This window comes from Phaethon aethereus (genome assembly GCF_964289735.1).
Source record: "Phaethon aethereus genome assembly, chromosome: 1".
Taxonomy (NCBI): domain Eukaryota; kingdom Metazoa; phylum Chordata; class Aves; order Phaethontiformes; family Phaethontidae; genus Phaethon; species Phaethon aethereus.
In genome coordinates, this window is record NC_138575.1 from 90,720,540 (window position 1) to 90,739,994 (window position 19,455).

Below are 19,455 nucleotides of genomic sequence, written 5' to 3' on the forward strand. Positions count from 1 at the left end.
TCTTGGAGGTTTTCCACCAGCACTGAAGTCATCTATAAAGACGTGCTTTGAAGATTAGCTGAGCTGTTTCCAGTGCCTGCTTTTCTTTTCTCAGAAGGGACGGCCTCCTTTTCTAGTGTCACTGCGTGAAGATAAATAGGCTGAATCATGGACAAAATCTTTTGGTTTGTTTTGTATCTGGTTTTAAGAAATAGTGCTCTACTAACACAAAATGTAAGAGCTAAGGACTTTTTTATAATTGGTATTTAGAGATTAACAGTGTCCTGTCCATTTGCATGAATGTGGATAAATCAAAAACTAATCAGCTTTCTATGCAATTTTGCATCAGTACCTTTTTAGAGAAGGTCAGAAGAAAGATGGTTCATCCTTCAGCAGTTCCAGATGGATGGAAGTTTGCATTTGCTAGTCTCAGTTCTCCAGCAGGAACTTAATGCTCCAGACAAATTTCCTCCAAGATAGCTTGGAGTTGGCAAACTGATGATCTCCTGATGGTCATTGACTTTGTTATAAAGCTACAATTCAGTTTATTGTTGCATTGGAACAAAGCTGCTGCTATTAGCAGTGGTTTGGGGTTTTTTTTCCTTGAACTTTTGATATATTTTGCACTTTTAGGGTTTTTTTAATGTCTTAGCTTCTGCTTCACATTATTGTAAGAGAATGTCAACCTACTCATTTCTAAAGAATAATAGTATGTTTTTAGGTTGCTTGTGACTGGAAAAAAAACTTGAAAACTGAGGTCATATATGCACTGAAGCTCAAAAAGAATCAAAAAGAATACCATGTGTTAATGTTTTCAAAACATCAAGCTATGGAGTGTGTTTCATGACTTCTGCATGCTGGTTATTAATGAAAGCTGAAAGCTGTTTTAAGTTGATTTTGAACTTGGTATTTGTAAAGAATCATGAAGGTTTGACAAGGATAACCAGAGATCAGAAACTCCACCTTCATCTTCCCTCTTGTTTCATCTTATGCCCATTATCTCTTGTTCTCCCACCAGGCACTACTGTAAAGAATGTGTTTCCATCTTCTCAGTGATCATCTTGTAGGTAGGGGAAGGCTGCTGTTAGGTACCCTGCCAAAGCCTACTCTTCTCCAGGCTTGATCGAGCACAGTGCTTTCAGCTTCTCCTCACACTACAAGTGCTCTGACCATCTTGGTAGCTCTCCACTGAACTTGCTCCAATTTTATTGATGTCTGTCTTCTTGAAGGGGTCCAAAACTGGATGCAGTATTCTGAATGCAGTCAGTCTAATGCATGCTGAGTAGAGGAGGGTAGTCACTACCCTCAATCTACTGGCTAAGCACCTGCCAATACAGCCCAGGGTGCTGATGACTGCCTTCATTACCAAGGGACACTGCTGGCTCATGTTTGACTTGCTGCATACCAAGATCCCCCTGCTGCTTTTCAGCAGAACAACTCCCCTGCCAGGCAGGCCCTAACTTGTATTGTTGCAAGTGGTTCCTCCTTCCCACAGCGTAACATTTGTCCTTTTTAGATTTTAAACTGTCTAGGTCTCTCTGACAGGCGAGCCCTTTAGCATGTTGACTGATTGTCCCCAATTTGGTGTCATCTGCAAACTTGACAAAACCACACTTTATCCCCTCCTCCAGACCACTAATGGAGATGTTAAATGGGACCAGTTACAGCATAGACCCTTGTAGTACTCCACTTGTCTCAGCCACCCAGGTAGAGTATGATCTGTTAGCCACCAATTATCCAGCCAGCCCTTTATCTATAGAATCATGGAATGGTTTGGGTGGGAAGGGACCTTTAAAGATCAGGACATCTTTCACTCAATCAAGTTGCTCAAAGCCCTGTCCTACTTGACCTTGAACACTCCCAATGATGGGCCATCCACAACTTCTCCGGGCAACCTGTTCCAGCATCTCACCACCTACATTATAAAAAATTTCTTCCTTATATCCAACCTAAATCTACCATCTTTCAGTTTAAATCCGTTGCCCCTTGTCCTGTCACTGCAGGCTGTCCCCATCTTTCTTATAAGACCCCTTTAAGTACTGAAAGGCCATAATAAGGCCTTCCTGAAGCCTTTTTTTCTCTAGGCTGAACAATCCTAACCCTCTCAGCTTTCCTTCATAGGAGAGGTATTCCAGCCCTCTGATCATCTTCATGGCTCTCCTCTGGACCTGCTTTAACAGGTACATGTCTTTCTTGTGCTGGGGACAGTACTCCAGATGAAGTCTCACAAGACGCAAGTTGAGGGAGACATTTGCCTCCATTGACCTGCTGGCCACCCTTCTTTTGATGCAACTCAGGATATAATTGGCTTTCTAGGTTGCAAGTGCACATTGCCAGCTCCTGTCTAATTTTTTGTCCACAAGTCCTTTTCCACAGGGCTACTCTTAAACAATTCATCCTCCACCCTGTACTGATATTGGGAATCACCCTGACCCAGGTGCAGGACCTTGCACTTGGCCTTTTTGAACTTCATAAGGTGCATGTGGGTTTATTTTCCAAGCGTGTCAAGGTCCTTCTGGATGGCATCCTTTCCCTCAAGTATATCAACTGCACCACTGATCACACCAAGATGCACTTGGTGTCATCTGCAAACTTGCTGAGGGTGTATTCAATCCCACTATTTGTTGAAGATATTAAATAGTATTGGTCCCTGTGCGGACCCTTGAGGGACACCACTCATTACTGGTTTCCACCTGGACATTGAGCCATTGGTTGTAATTCTTTGGACATGCCCATCCAGCCATGTCCAATCCATCCAACAGTCCATCTAGTTCATCTGTTCAAGTTATAATGTTCTAACTTGGGTACAGAAATACCGTGGGAGATTGTATCAAAGCCTTGCTAAGGCAAGGTATAAAAATATTACTTTCTCCTCATCCATAAATCTAGTTATTTCATCATTATAGAAGGCAGTTGGGTTTGTTAGGCATGATTTACCCTTAGTTAAATGTATGCTGACTGTTCCCAACCACTTTCTCCTTCACAAGCCCAGAAATGTGCCCCAAGAGGACCAGCTCCATGACTGATGTGGCTCAAGTTTTCTCAAGTAATCCCTGACTTCTGGTAGTTTCTCTTGAGCCCTTTGACTAAGCACAGAGCCTGTGAGAACTTGGTTATGAAGACTGAGGCAAGGAACACATCAAATAACTAAGCCTTCTCTGTCTGATATCCTTAAATCACCCCCGCAATTCAGGAATGGGCCTGTATTTTCCTCCTTTATTCCTTTATAGTTCAAGTAGCAGCAGATGCAGCTCTTGTTGCCCTTATTAGGACATAAAAGTTAATAAGGACATCAATGTCCGTATTAGGTTAGTCTAAATGTAGCTGAGCCTTGGCTTTCCTGACACCATCCTTACCTGCCCAGGCAGTGTTCCTGAATTCCTCCATTCTAGCCTATCCCTGCCTCCACATACAGTATAAGCAATTCTTGCACTGGAGCCCCGTCAGGAGCTCCCTGCTTAGCCAAGCTGATCTTCTAATTTGCCTGCCTGTTTTCCTGACCATCGGGATGGCCTGTGTTCACGCCTGGAGAAAGTCCTCCTTAAGGGCCTGATGGCTCTCTTGAGCTCCTTTGCTCTTCGGAACTGTCTCCCATGAGATCCTGCCTGCCATTTTGCTGAATAAGTGGAAATTTGTTCTCTGAAAGCGCAGGGCCTGGACTCTGACGCTTCCCTTCCTCACTCCTCTCAGGACTTGGAGCTTGGTCACTACAGCCAAGGCAGCCATTCGTGACCACATCCCCATCCAGCCCTTCTCTGTTAGTGAGCAGCAGAGAGCTGCTGCACATAAGCCCTTGCTGATGCATCTGGTAGCCTGTGTGAAGAAGTTGTCCCTGACATTGCCCAGAAATCTTCCTGACTGCTTGAATTGCTGTGTTGCCTTTCCAGCAGATGTCAGAAGTTCCCCCATGTGTGCCAGAGTCTGTGAGTCAAGAGACTTCCTGTTTAGAGCTTCTAGAGAAGCCTTTACCTCCCTCCTTATCCTGATCTGGTGGCCTGTAGCATGCTCTAACCACATAGTCATCCCTACTGGCCTTTCCTGGGGTTCTGACCCACAAGCTCTCAGCCAGCCTGTCACCTGCTCTGTATCAGAGCTCCAAACATTCAAGCCACTCTTCTACTGAGAGGGCAGCCCTTCTTATCCTCCTCTGTCCATGACTTTCCTGTAGAGCTTCTACACATCCATTGCAGTGCTCCAGTCCTGCAAGCTGGCTCTCCATGTCTCGGTTATTTCGACAATGTTGTGGTTCTTCTATGGATAGCTATAATTCTTCGTGCTTGCTTTCCATGGTGCATGTATTTGTGCATGTACCTTCATGCCTCCTTCTGCCAATTTTTTTTTTCTTCTGTTTTGTTCCTATCGCCCTTTACTTTGGACCCCTGTCAACCACTACTTAACTGTGGGTTGTGATCTCCCTTCCCATCATGCCTACTTCTGAGCTTTCCTCATGAGGTTGGCCAGCCCATTGACAAAGATTTTACATTAGGCAGCTCCATAGGACATGTAAGCTGCTCCTGTGTGTTTTTTCTGGTACTGAAACCTAGTTACTAACAGTATGAGGAGGATTACAGGTAACTTATGCCCATGCCCTGTCCTGTTGTAGGAAATAAGAGACCCTACAGAAAACTTGAGATCTTTCCTTATTGCTACACATACCATTTGCAGTTTACTTCTACTCACACAACTAGTTCTGCTCTTTGCAGCTGCACTGTATGAGTGTTCAACAGGACCTTTTGTTAGAGCTAGACCATCTTACCTTTACTGCTATCTGTAAATACTTGCTCATAATTTATTAAAAAAAAGTTTCTTAAGATGTAAAAAACTTTGCTATATCTTTTTGTAATATATACCTACACTTTTTATTTAACCTTAAAAGTCAGTAATTGATCCCCAAAATAATCTTTAACCCAAAGTGATTTATTTATTTTTTTATATATATATATTTAAGTCACAGCTCCTGAACCAAGTGTCCTTCTCCATTGCACCTACAACAGGCTTATCAGGATGATGCTGTCTGCTTCTTAGTAACTTTTTAACAAGTTTCCACATAAAGATGTCCTTTGTCATGTGTATTGTGGTAAGGGTAAACCTGTAGTTTGTTTTCCTGCTTGGGCAAAGGCTTGCTTTCTGTGTTAAAGGTCCAAAAAAAGGATTGTTTGGAGGTGCTGGCTGAGGTTCATCCCAGAAGCTATACCAGTTTATCTAATACACTGCATTCTTCCTGTGCAATTCAATACTAAACAGCATGCAAAAGTCTCACATAGGGTGTGGTTTTGAAAATTCCTTGACACCTGATATCATCAACTTTGTTTCCAAAGCAAAAAGCGATGGCCTTCAAAAATAGTAAGCGGTTGTGGTTGATTAACCACAGTTGCCGGAAAACTTCAGGATAATGCATGGAATTTTGGAGCTTTATCAGAAGTAGAAAACCCCACTTACATGGCAGGCTGACGTAAGACCAAGACTACAGTGTCTCACTGCCTGCTTTCACCCACTCATTTTGCACAGTGTCTGCTGTGCCTGAGAAACTGCTACCCACTGGTAGAAGTATAGACTTCATAGTTTTCAGAGCAAGAGTGAAGCTCAGGGCCTTATTTTTATTGGTGTTATTGATTCTTTGTTTTTTATGTGAAGCCAGACATTTGGGAGAATAAATTGACCTGACTTCCTGCCAGTTTTGGGGACAACATCTGCAGTGCCATTCCCCATATCCCTCTCTCCAAATGTCTCCTGCACAATAACTGAAGAAGAATAAACATTTTTTTCTGTGAAAAATTTGTGTCCGGTCTTACCTTGCAGTGAAAACAAACCCAGGCAGTTTTCAATAGCAGAGAGCAGAAGCTCACTCGAGATGCAAAGTTACTTCTGGCTGACGACCACTTGAGTCCAGGAAATGCTGACTGTATTCCCAGAAGCAAGCCTGCCCTCTGCCACCCTGGAGTCCCAGCTCATGCAGATGTTGTGACTTGATTGTTGCTAATAACAGAAACTCACAGTGAGTAGAAGCTGCTGCTAAGTACACAGGACGCATCCCAGTTGATTCCTTGGTCCTGACTCTCCTTGTCTTTATACTAGCTTCAACCTATGGAAGCAGTGCCTGCAGGAGATTTTGCTCCTCATTTATCCCAGAGTAAATGAGATCAGAGCTTGTGTGCTGGTGTAGAACTGATTTAGTGGTTTTTGGGCATCAAACTCAAGCCACAGTTGTCAAGGCAGCTTTGCGTTGTGCTGGCATGCACAGGCTAGCTTTCAGTTGTTTGCAGACACCCTGTCCTGGATCTAGTTGTGCTGGTTGAAAAATTACACTGTCCTCACTTCATCATTGGCTGTGCAGCTGTTGGGAACACTCTCTAATAGATTACACTGTGAAAGCTCTTCCACATGAGTTGAAAGAGCTTTCGTTGGTGCCCAAGAGCCAACTTCATATGGAGGTCCACAGGCAGAGTTGTGAGCACTGGCTTCCAGGAGCAGGATTGCAGCGAAAGCTAGGGACAGCAGGAACGCCAACAGGCACCATGGTTGTCTTTTGAGCAGACTTGTATTTATGTCTTAAAACCAGGAGCTGATAAAACCTGGCAGACTGCAAGGAGATGATGTACCCCCTATGTGGCATGCTGCTGCTGGAACGCAATGCTCTTCAAGCAGTAGCAGGTTAATTTAGTAAACCCAAAGCAGCAAAGGGGAGGTGAGCTTGTGTGCTTCTGCTGTCTCTGGGTGCAGTTTGGACTGTAGCATAGGTACAAGGACATGAAACATTTCTATGGACCCTAATCAGCATGTGTCAAGGTTTAACTCCATCCAGCAGCTAAGCACCACACAGCTGCTCACTCAATCCCCCCTGATGGGATGAGATGGGGAAAGAATCAGAACAGTAAAAGTGAGAAAACTTGTGGATTGAGATAAAGACAGTTTAATAGGTAAAGCAAAAGCTGCGCACACAAGCAAAGCAAAACAAGGAATTCATTCACCACTCCCCATCAGCCATCTCCAGGAAAGCAGGACTCCATCACGTGTAATGGTTACTTGGGAAGACAAATGCCATCACTCCAAACATCCCCCCCTTCCTTCTTCTTCCCCCAGCTTTATATGCTGAGCATGACATCGTACAGTGTGGAATATCCCTTTGGTCACTTGGGGTCAGCTGTCCCAGCTGTGTCCCCTCCCAACTTCTTGTGCACCCCCAGCCTACTCACTGGGGGAGTGGTGTGAGGAGCAGAAAAGACCTTGACTCTGTGTAAGCACTGCTCAGCAATAACTAAAACATCCCTGTATTATCAACACTGTTTTCAGCACAAATCCAAAACATAGCCCCATAGTAGCTACTATGAAGAAAATTAACTCTATCCCAGCCAAAACCAGTATAGCATGTGAACAGAATTCTGAGGAGCTTTGCCTTAGGGTTGACCTCCAGGGGACTTTCCTCCTTGAAAGGTGGTGAGTTGACCATGGGGCACCATATGGGCCACTGTGGCTTAACTAGTGCAGTCATGGGAGAAATAAATGTATCCTATACCCAAGGACATACCTTAAGTTTCTACTTTGTCAAGTTGTGTATGACCCAAATATAAAACTTGGGTATAATGCAGCTTCTGCTTCATCCCTATTGGATGCACCCATGAGTCCCAAAACGTCCATTTTTTCTAGCAGTTAGAGAGACAAACTATGTCTCTCTACTTTAAAAAAATGCATTCCTAGCCTTATAAATCTCAAGTTTCTTTCCCATTTAGACTATGTTTTCCTCTTCTATTATATCCAGTTGTGCTTGTTTGCGATTCCCCTTCATTGGGGGATTCAGTGCTCTTCGAGTATGCATTTTGGATCCTTGTTTGGTTCCTGGGGGAGGGGGGGAAAAAAGAGAATGGAGAGTTGGACCAGGAAGATGGAACAGAGGGGAACTGAGTGATGAATGGTAGGTGGAGGTAAGTGCAAATAAGGCCCAGAAATTCTGTGTACAGTACTGCAAAACAGAATGGATTTTTAGGGCTCCAAGGGGAAATTCATCCCAGAATCATCTCTTGAAGTGCTTGCCTTCTGCTGCAGTAGGCTGCATCTTGCAGTCCTGGCAACAGAGGAGCCATGCCTCTCCATTGATATCAGCATTTCCCTGCTAGTTCTGGATGAGAATTACATATTCAGAGGTTTCACTTCCAGTTGTGAGTTCTCAGTTTTAAGTGAATGTTAAGCTAACCTAAGTAACCAATTTAACTAAACTCATCAAGCAAAGTCCTTGGTGGTGATAATGTCTGTCAACCAAGCCAGAGGACTGTCCCAGGGAGACAATATTTGAAAACGAGGCAAGAAGCTTGAGGTGCCAGAGTGGCAGCTTGAAGCTGTGTGTGTCCCGGCGGTGTTGCTCTGCTGGGGCAGGACCCGGCAGTGCGGGTGGGTTTTCCCAGGTTCCCTCTGCTGTGTGGATTGGGATGGTTTCTAGGGAAGGCCATTGATCTAGGGGGGAGAGAAGAGGGCTCCTGAAGATGAATCACCTGTGGACTAGCTGTTTTGCATTAAGAGCTGTAGGAGGCAGACTGCTGCCCACTTAGTCAGACAAAGGGCATTTGGCTTACCGTGTGGGATGGTTTGTTGCAGATGTTTTCAAGGGCAAACATTTTTTTTTTTTCCTAGCAGAATTAAAAATCCACAAAGACCTTTTTTTATTATCTTTAGAACATCAGAAAGAGGGGCCTGGACCCTTGAGGGAAATGTTCTCAGCAGTAGCAGCATGATTTGGGGCAATGCAAGACCAGCAGACAGGATGGGCCAAAGTTTGGATTTCAGAAGAAGAAAACTATAAGAAACTAGCTGTGGAACTTTGAAGTTGAAAGCCTTTATGGCTGAGGGCCAGCCCATGGCAGTGGGGCACTTGTTCCTTGTAAAAAGATATTGTGATGCAGTGATGCTGTGGACCACATTTCCCATTACACGTAGACTGCTGGTGCCCTGTGCTGGCATGCTGGGTTCTGTGTACCCTTCCACTTCCCACCTCCACTGCTTTTCTTTTCCCGCTCAACAGCAGGAGGAGAAAAATTTTACTAGGACAGCAGAATTTTACCACTGAGGAGTGGCACGGGCTCCATGCAGAGTTTTATTGCTCAATGTCCTTGCACAGTTGCTAAATTACATCTGCTCTGAAGCGTGTCAGCATCTTGAGAATAGTTTCTCTGACTTCCAGTGGGTGTGGATGTGGTTCGTTCCTGTGGCCAATCTAGTAGGGGAAAAGGTCATGGGAAATAATACCTAATTTGGGATCACTGTTATATGATCCCCAAATATGTCAGTGCATGGAATGCAGCCAGACTATTTACTGTTCTTTGGCTCCGTCATGGCTCTGAATTATGAGTTTTTGCTCAACAGCACCAGTTAAATATGAAAGTCCTCTGCTTCAACTCTGCAGTATAGAAGTCATTTAATATGCTTTCTCAAGCAGAAATCATTTAATATGCTTTCTCTAATCACTATGGTATCACAGCAGTAACAAATATATGGTGAATTGAAAATTTGTAATCATAAGTAATGTGCTCCATATTAATAATTATTTGTTATCTTGTTGGTTTTCAATTCTTTATTTCTGGAGCCAAATAAATTATGACAGAAGTTCATTGTAGTGGCAAAATCAAACACTGAAAAATTAGAGAATGCTGTATTCAAGATTTTCTGACAATCTTCCCTTATTCCCCCTGTACTTTATGCATTCTGAAAATAGACTGGTATTTTCAGCAGGTTCCTGTGGCTAGTAGTAAATGGATCCTGCTTCAACATTTTGTTTGATTTTTTGCATTAACTTTGTGTAGCCCTCTGGCTTTCTCTGTTAGGCATAATCCAAGATACACTTAAGAGTACCTCACTTTCTTTCAGATGTTTTTGAGTTATAATGTTCACACCATAGCATCTGACCGTCTCACAAACAAATTTTCTACCCTCTAAGACAGATGGTGGTACCATGCCCTTTTTACAGATGGACAAACTGACACACAGTTAAATTATGACCAAGTCTGTCAGTTGAGTTCACTGATTAGGGAGCATACATGACTACATCTTGGCTTTCCTACATGCTTGCATAGCCTTGGGGCCTTCATATGGTTAAGATAGAGCTCCGTTCACCATCAGTTGCAGCTACAAGCTACTAGCAAGATCTTTTGTTTCACACATGAGGAAACAGTGAATGCACAAACAGACTTAGAAAGGCAATCCATGTATGAGTTCTGTTGGGGTGAAACTCTGTGTGTTTAGGCAGGAGAGAAGATGGAGTTCCCTGTGCTCTTGTCCTCCCCCTTCTGCTAGAAAAGAAACAGTGCATTTATAAATGAGTTGTACAAGCTGGTGCTTTGACTTGTTAAGTAAAGACCAATGATGTCTGGAAATCTTGTGCTTCATGTGTGTGCAAATGTTTGTGTTCCTGTATACGTGCATGAATGTGTGTGCATCTGTGCATTGAGCACTGCTCGTACCAGGGAGGGAAGTATAGTGAAGAGGTAAATTATTAGCCTCTTAGTGTGCTGGAGCTTTTCGAGCAGAAAGGGTTTAAGTTACTACAATATTTGCTAGTAGATCAATGCTTGTGCAGGGCTGTGAACTGTTTGGGGTGCATTTTCTCTAAATGTAGCAGTATGCACTGATTTGTGCTGGAGCGGATGTGGGGAGAGGGGTGCTTTCTTCTGCTGAAACCGTAGGATGGTTGATATCTGTTCCGCTGGCCCAACACAGACATTTGGCCGGTGTCTCCCTTAACTGTGTGTTCAACTGAATGTTTTGGTTTATTATGTAGAGCATGGGGGAGTTCAAACACCAGTACAGATAACATCCAGTTCTTCAGAAAGGCATTTAACAGCCTGAAGTTGTTTTTGTCTGCCAGCCCACCTCCCACCTACCTCTGCCCTGTTTATGCTGAGGATGTAAAATGTCAGCCTGACAGTTCAAATGTGGCAAAATAGCAAACAAATGTGAATAATGGGAAGCCTCTAGCTGAGCAAGAAAACATGGGTCTGTGAGTGTCCAAGAGAGAGTTTGCTGTACAGTTCCAGCCCCTGGAAGACCCATGAAGATGGATGCATCTCTTTGCCGTTACCAGTCTTAGCCATTTTAAACTCCCACCTTAGGAGCTGGGGTTGGGGAGGTGTGTGTATGGATAGGTGTGCATTGTTACCTAGAAGAGCTGTAGGCTCAAGGGGACTTAATCCCAATCTTCTGATAGAACTCTATTTTCTTTCATACTGTAAATTCAGGAACTACCTGAAACACTACACCTATTTTATTTTGTTCATATCTAAAATGTCTCCAGATCTTTGGGCTGAGGACAAAGTCCAGTATAATACCTTGTTATACATCTGTGGAGGTGGCATAAGAGTGCTACATTACATTATTTCTCAGAAGAATATTTCTTTGGGATTCCATCTTTTTTGTATTCATCATTTTGTGAGCATCCAACACACTACCTTCATGATGAGAGCTGTTTCACACATAGAGTCATTTCTCTCTCCCAGCACATCATAAGGACAGTAAAAGGGTAGCTGTTTTGGCACTCGTTCCACCGGGTTTGCATAACAATGACATTATTGGTATTTTGAGCACGTTTCTTTATGTAAAAGTTATGTAAAATGTCAGACCTTTCAAAAGCTCTCAGTGATTTGAGGTGCCTTATGTTCTTAGCATTCAGCATTAGACAGGTTAAGGAGCTTACTGGGAGGACACCGCCCAGAATCTGAACTTTCAAAGGGAGTTCCATTATCAAAACTGCATCAGTTATACCAAAGTAATGAAGTCATCTATTACCTTGAGATTGGCTTAAAAATCATAAAACCTTAAAGACTAAAGAAAGACAAGACTGCATGGGGCTGGAGGTCCAATAGAAATAAATACCAGACTGATTCACAGAACGGGGACATCTTATTGGCAGCGGGTGGGAACCCGGACACCAGGTCACCGGCAGGAGCACAGCAGAGCTGGACACACAGCTCTTCGCTAGAAATATTCTTCTGAACTTGACTGCAACTTTATCTTCTGTGGAAACGTTTCCCGGTGCTTCTGATAGGGCCGGCCAGCAGGCACCGCTCGAGCATCAGCAATTGCTTGGCTGGTTTGGCATCTGCTTGAGGAGCACTCCTCGCAGTCCCCAAGCTCCCTTTTACAGGGGAATGGTGGGGCTATAGCCCAAGGCACCATTTCGGCCTGAAAAACTCAGACATGGCCCCAGGGGGCTGTGAGCTGGGCAGTGACTGTATTTACCTGCTTCCTGACCCTGGGAAGGGGTTTCCACAAGATTTACACGTGCTTACTGTGGGCTGTTCTTGGGCTTCTCCTGGGTTTTGGTACACCTAGATGTAGCAATGAAGTGTTACCAGCAGGTAGTTGGTCAGGAGGGAGGTAATTTTAACAGATTATTACTTAATGCTTTGTGCTTGGAGGTTTCTGGAGGAGCTACCTGAGTGAATTTTCAAAGAACTGATTTTCAAAGAATAGATTTCCTGAGGAAAGTCTTTTGCTTACTGAAGAGGATTTTAGCTCTCAGAGTGCCCAGTGACTTGCAACCAGGTGCTCTTGTGCAAACACAGTTTGTGTACCCCTCAGCCACATCCAGACACGACCTGTTCTAGTGCGCTGCTTTCAATACAGCTGCAACCCTCCACCCTTCCCTCCACCCTCTGGTGACACAGGTTTCGATCCCAGATTATTAAAGCAATGCAAAGCCCGTGTATTGCAGGCTAGCTGTAATTAAATCTCCCAGCCACAGAAGTAGTTTAAATAGGTACAGCTGGAACTGACTGAAATTTTTCTTTACTGCTTTCTGGGCTTAGGCCCAAGCAGGGGTCCTTCTGCCTCCCTGGAACAGGTAGAGGAGGGAGCTGTAGGAAGAGGGCAGAGAAAGACTGCAAAAGTGACAGCTTTGTCAGCTAGAAGCCAGCTGAGTGACCTTTCTGCTCTCTGGACTGAAGTGGGACAATTTCCTCTGTGTGCTGACATTTGCTCCAGCCCTGTCCTTCTGCTGCTTTCTTCACCTCCGCTTCACTTTGTAATTGCCTTTTGCATTGTTGGTTTACCCCACCCACCCCCATGCTCCTTCCCTTCAGCATCTCCTCTCCAGGGATTCCTCTGCAGGAACATGTCCAACACAAGAGGCATAAAATGGACAGCCATTGCTCTGCTTTTGTTGCCCAGTCGTTCCAGTTCCTGTAGGTTGGGTCTGTCTTATTTCAGATCTCATGCCACTTATGGCTTCCGTTTGAGAAGAAAAAGGTTTGAGGATCTTTTTCTTTTTTCCTTTTCTTCTTCCCATCCAGATCTTCAGGGTACTCAGAGTTTGACCTCTGTGGGTTCTCACACCCTGGCTGGAGTTGCGGGAGAGTCAGCTCTTAAACAGCACATCATTTCTTGCTGATATTTTGTGCGTCACCGTGTTTATGCAGTTGTTTCTTGCAAACAGCACTCTGTGAGTTTGACTCGATTTCCCCTCCCGTCTCCTCTGGGCCGTTCTTGCTCTCTTGTCTTTCATTTCTTCCTGGTTTTGTCATGATCCAGGCTAGACAGACTGGAGACTTTTAGGCTCCCAAAGACCTGCATTTCTAACGTAAGAAAACAAGTGGAAAAACACTTAATCTTTTTCCCTTGGACTGAAATCCTACAGGCTCCTTAATCTATCACAAAGGCACATAAAGGGCATATGCAGAATTTCTTTTCCTTTGACGGCAATCTTTAAGCAGGGGGTGGGGGGGAGTGTGGAGGAAAGACAATTCAGTTGATAAAACAAGAAACCAAGAGGTAGGATTCCTGATTTCTATTGTTGGAAATCTTCTGCCACTTATTGGCTGTCTCACTTGGAGCTTGTCACTTAAATTTTGTGTCAAAGTTTACCTAACTGTTAAAGAATAGCTCTTGCTACATTTTCTCAGGCTCTTGCCTGCAGGGGGTGATTATGGAAAAGGTAACATTTCCCTTAACGGCTGAGCTGCAGTCGATTTAATTTGCAATTTGTTATGAAATGGTCAGTATTGTTTTACCTTCCTTCATCTCCAGGCTGGGGGAATGGCACAGTGAGTTCCAGAGATAAATGAGAGCCAAATAATTACAGGCCTGGCTCCTAGGGGTGGCTTGAGGATTAATGGCTTTTTGTACAGCACTTGGAGATCCTTGGCTGAAATATGCTTTTAACTCGAGGATGCTGTGGACTGGAGGTGGTGGGCACCCTGGGGCTCTGGCACAGGTCAGCACTGGGAGGACATCAGATCTTTTGAAGCAGAGATGCAGCTCCAGGGATGTGGCTGGCCAGACACCAGGGGAGGTTTATGATAGACCTGGGAAATGCTCCTACGTAGGGTGGGTAGGTGGGAGGGAAAGCTTGTCCCCTCAAGGCTCGTTGCTTTTGAACAGATGTGGCTACATGGAAGAGACACCTGAGAAATAACACATCCAGTGAACACTTCTCTAGCCATCTTTCTATCAATCAATCAGCAGTGTCCCAGCTGGTAAGAAGTCAGTGCTCAGCTGCCATGGATATAAGAAGAAAACAGCTTGAATTGCCTTCTGATGCCAGCCAGAGCCTCCTTGGTCTCTCCCCCTCAGGAACCCATGAGTGACCTCCATAGGCTGCATTAAGGCAGAGCACTGCATTTCAAGTGTTTTGGAGCTAATATACCACAGACGCCCATAACTCCTTGTCTAGGCTCGGACATTCACTGTCATTATCACAAGTGAGAAAACTTTTCTGTCAGGTGCCTGCACAGTGTCGGAGTCCCAGCCTGGCTTTTTCAGCCCTAGAAGGAAGTGCTGAGTGCATTGCTTCCTAAGCTTGCCGGGGAGATTTTCAGAGGGGAGGCTGTGCTGTGGGAAGCAGTGTAAGATATGGATGGATCCAGCCAGCTTGTGCTTGTTTGAATCCACAAGCATCCACCAAAGGCCAGGCACTCGGGGAAAGTTCTCCCTGTCCCGTGGGAGGAGCACGTGCATTTGGAAAGATCCTTGAGCGCAGCAGCGGTGGTGCAGGAGGGGAGAATTTCTCCCTGGGTCTCAGGAGTCCCTCGGGGTGATGCAGGGAGCAGTCCAATGCTCCCAGCAAGGTCCCAGCAAGCAGCAGCTGGTGGTGCTCTGTGACAAGGCTCTCCTGGCACCGAGGTACAGGGACTCTCAGGGGACTGAGTATGTCAGTGACTGCAGTCACCATGGGGAAACGGGCCAGGTCAGTGATGGCTGGGGAGTCTGCACTGAGTCCATCCCAAATCCCTTTCTACTTATCCCGTACTGTGAGGGAAGGGAGAACAGCTTATCTTCTTCTCTCTGCAGTACAAGGTTTCAGGAGCACATCCAGCATCTCTGAGCTACAGAACATCCTCTTTTCTTTCTGTCTTCCTGTAAGAGGCATGTTTTAACCTTCTGTCTGTTCAGTGCTCAGTCCACCACACAGCAGCAGCATGTATATGGCCCTTCATCTGGTAAGACTGTGTTTCTTGTGCTGAATGTCTCCTGCTTAGTATCTTCAACTCCCCTTTTGGGTCTGGAGATGCCATCGATCCATGCCATAAATTCCTATCTTGCTAAATTTCTGCAGTGTGTCCAACATCTTCCTGCTAAAAAGCCTTTTAAAATGACTGCTGGTAGTCAGGGCCCTCACCAGCGTCAGTATTGTCCACCTAGTTGGGAAGAATTTACTGGGGAACAGACCTGTCATCTGATCTTTGCCAGCTCTTTTTTTTTTTCTTCTCTTTGAAGCTTTGATTCCTGGTTATGGGTAATGCGGATAAAAGTGTCCATCCCCCACCACCCCTGCCTCTGGAGAGCAGCATGCTGAAGAGGAATGGAGGGCCATGGGAACGCTAAGCATCATTTTATTATTATGACCTTTAAGGAGACAGTGGGAGGATGGAGGAGGAACACAAGGAAGACAAGACTAAGACAAGACCACACAGACAGCGCTTAAGCCGGGAGAGCAAACCCAAAGGGAGTTCAAGAGACAAACAGATGAGAGGGTAGGAAAAGAGATAGAAACCGGAGGCTGAGCAAGACTGGCAAGGAATGGCAGAGCCACCTTCTTCCAGTTTATCTGGGGCAGGAGCAGCCTTGGTGCTCTCCATCCATGAAAAAACAGCCTTCTGCGCTCCATTCTCCCATTTTCCTGAAATCTCTGCTTTTGCTCCTCCAGGCAACCATTAATCTAATATTAAGCCCCTTAACCTCTCTAATTGTTCCCTTTCAGTGTCAGCTGGTTTCCTATTAACCTTTCAATCTCTCAGTAATGCAGTTACTTCTGACTCCAGCCAGCCCTGGCTCTAAAGCTTTACCTCCGGCAGTGAATTTTCCAAGCTTTCACTTTTTTTCTCTTTCTTTTCTGTAATGATTATTACTGCTGTTAAGGAGCCAGTTTGAACCAGCCTCTAAGTGCACGGGGCTGAACCAGTTGGAGTCTATAAATAGCCCTTCACTAACCTTGCGCCTTATTTCATTAAGTTGATTGGCTTCCCTCTCTCCACTTCATTGCATCTCTGTCTCTCTTTACCCTCTCCATTATTGATGCTGGTTCTTTTGTTGCTATTTGAGACACCTGCTTGTTGATAGCAGGGTTGATCAATCCTAGGTTTTTCTCTCCTGAACAAAATAGCGTCGTTGCTGGGGAAGAGGCTCTAGAGTTTCATAACAGAGGGAAAGCAGAGGGTGAGGCAGGCCTGAAACAGCAAGACGGAAAAAGTCCACAGTGTGCAATAGGAAATTGCATAGCTGAGCACTGGTCACAGTGACAGTTTGCCGCCTATAGGTTGGGTTTCTCCTGTGCCACTCAATGTGATTATACTCAAATGCAGTCTCCTGTGCAAATCCCATTGTGCAGTATCGAACTCAAGCCATCTGCCTAAGGTCAAATGGCACTGCAGTTCAAATCGAGAGTGCTGGTCTAAAGCAGACATACAGATCCCAGAATGCAATGTGAACTGTTTGCTGCATCTGAGACAGGTCCTCTGGCAACTTTGCCATCATTAATCAATATACTTCTGCTGCTTGACTCTGTAACCTGACAGAGCATACTTTGCTTCACTGGCCGTCGTCAAGTCGTAGCTCAACAGTGCTGTGCCTCCTCTAACTCACCTGCTTCTTTTAGTGCTGATGCAGTTCCCGAGCTCTGCCCAACTCCGGTACCTCTCCCCAAGGCCTTCAAACTGCTCCCTTTTTTGTAAAATGCCATGAAAGTTTGCAGTGGAGACTGGGTTGGAGCAGTTGCATGAGGTGAAATCTCTGGAGTCAGTGTAAATCACAGGTCAACATTACAAGGCTGGGTCTGAGTTGCATTTGCAAATTGCTTGTGTGCAACGATGCAGGGTGGCAAAGCATCTGATGGTGCTTCGTGAGTACTAAGGGTGTTATTGCAGTACCGTAACAGGTTTTGTTTGATGGACCCAGAAACAGCAATGGCTTCTACAGGTGAGGAAGATCCATCTCATCACAGAAGAGCCAAGATCAGGGATCCAGTCATGCCTCTCTTTCATGCATGCCGAGGGGCAAGTTCTTTCCCTGTGGAGCCTCATTTTTCCCCAAAGAAAGAAGAGAGAGATTCACAGCAAGCTTTTCCAGTTCGGGCTTAGGCTGACGTTTACAGCCTTTTGCTTCAGCTCAGAAGAAGGATTTGTGTGTCTAAAAGCTCCTCTGTTTTTTCTAGCTGTATCATTTGTCTAACACCAGCTGTTACCTTTCCCTGAGAGTCCTGCCTCAAAGTCAACAGCGACTTACCAAAATAATAGGAGCTATTCTCTTTCCCTCTCTGTGCAGCTCTGTGTGTCCCTACTTGCCCACTTACTGCTATTCCTTGTTGTTGGAGGGCAGATTCTGGCAGCAACAAGCCTTTGTCTTATTTTCTGGCAAGCAACCTCAGTCTGCAATACGGCAGGAAAGACAAACAGCGAAGCAATGAGAGCTGGTAAAACTGTGGTTAAAGGAGAAGGTTAACATCTGGTGGCTTCTTTTTTAACCACCAAGTTTGCCAGGGAAAAGGTTTGTAGAAGCCCTGCATGTGTGGAAAGCTGCCCCTGCCCAGGGCAGCTGGCAGCTGGCACTCACACCTCTTTCATAATGCAGGTTCTCCAGGATGGCTGTGTGGTCGCTTTCCATCACTCACAGCCTCCTTGCCTTCACCACGATCCTTTTAAATCCCTGGGCCTTGCCATTGCTCCCATGACTTTCAGGCTCCCAGGACCCACGGGGATGAAGGAGGACCCCCCAGGTGCTGCAGCGGGGCACCAAGGTGGTCACTGGGGCGGTGCCTCCCTCCCGCCTGCCCCTCAGCCCTCCCAGCTACTGTTTTGACTGCCGTTAATTATGGAGGGAATCAGGAAACTCTTCACATCATGGTTCTGGGTGCCTCATGGTGAGTGGGTTGGTGGCTGAGCCAGGCCCTGGCCATGCTTACGAAGGGCCAGGTTCAAGCCTGAGGTGTTGCCCCTCATTTGTGGGAGAAAGGGGGGCCCAGAGGCCTCTCTGGTCCTCGCTGAACCGCGGGGCAGCAGAGGAGGATTGGGTGCTGCTTCCCCCCTCCTAGGCCTGCCAGCAGGTGCCATCTCAGGGCAGGCACCACCTTGGGGTGATCCCCTTGGTCCAGAGACAGCACCTCAGTGAGGTCTCCGGGGCCTGGCAGCCAAGGGGGTCTCCGCGAGCTTAGTGGTCCACCCATGAAGAAGGGCAGCCATCTTGCAGACCCCACCAGTCGGGGAAGGCCCTGTGGGGACCGCTGCTGTGGCTGCAGATGGGGCGAAGCCCCTGAGGCCAGTCAGCGTCCCCCTAACAGAGCCCCAGCAGAGCGGGGGGTGCTGCCTGGGCCCAGAGGAGGACTCTGGGCTGAGGCAAGCTGGGTACCGGGATTTAGCTCTTCAAGCACCTATGCTGGAGGTAGGAGAGGAAGAAAACTCCTCCAGGTTACACCAGGAGGTGCCTGCTGTAGGTGCAAATGAGCATTTACTTTAGCACAGCTTGTTTCCTCTCCACTTTACTCCCCAAGGAAGAGGAGGAGGTGTGGTGGCGGAGGAAAGAGCCAGGGACCGTGGCTGTGTACAGCTCTCCTCCATGCTGCTCCCATGCTGGCAGGGTTTGGGGGCTGCTCGGAGGCCCTGCAAAACTTCCTGGCCTGCCTGTCCTTCACGGAGGGCCCCATGCTGCCTACGGGAAAGTCAAAGCCCTTGGAAAGCCCGTTTGACCCACTGATGAGCATGCTGCCCTTCTGCAGTGGGCACTGCGCTGTACCTAGCTGCCGGGAGAGGGGAGCAAGGCTGCCCGGTGCCGGCAAGGTCTGGTGGGATGCTGGCACGTGGTTGCAGAGTGACATGGACTGCCTGGACGTCCCCCTGTCCTGCCTGCCGAAAACGCTGCCTTGCAGTGACGGTGATCTGGAGTCCTGGGGTCAGTGGAGCTGAACACGTGTTCAGAGGGGAAGCTGGTGGGAGATGTAACTCAAAGGAAAGCCACCCCTGCTTTTTTGATCTGCATTACGACAGGCGAATGGTATCAGACCCTCCCTTA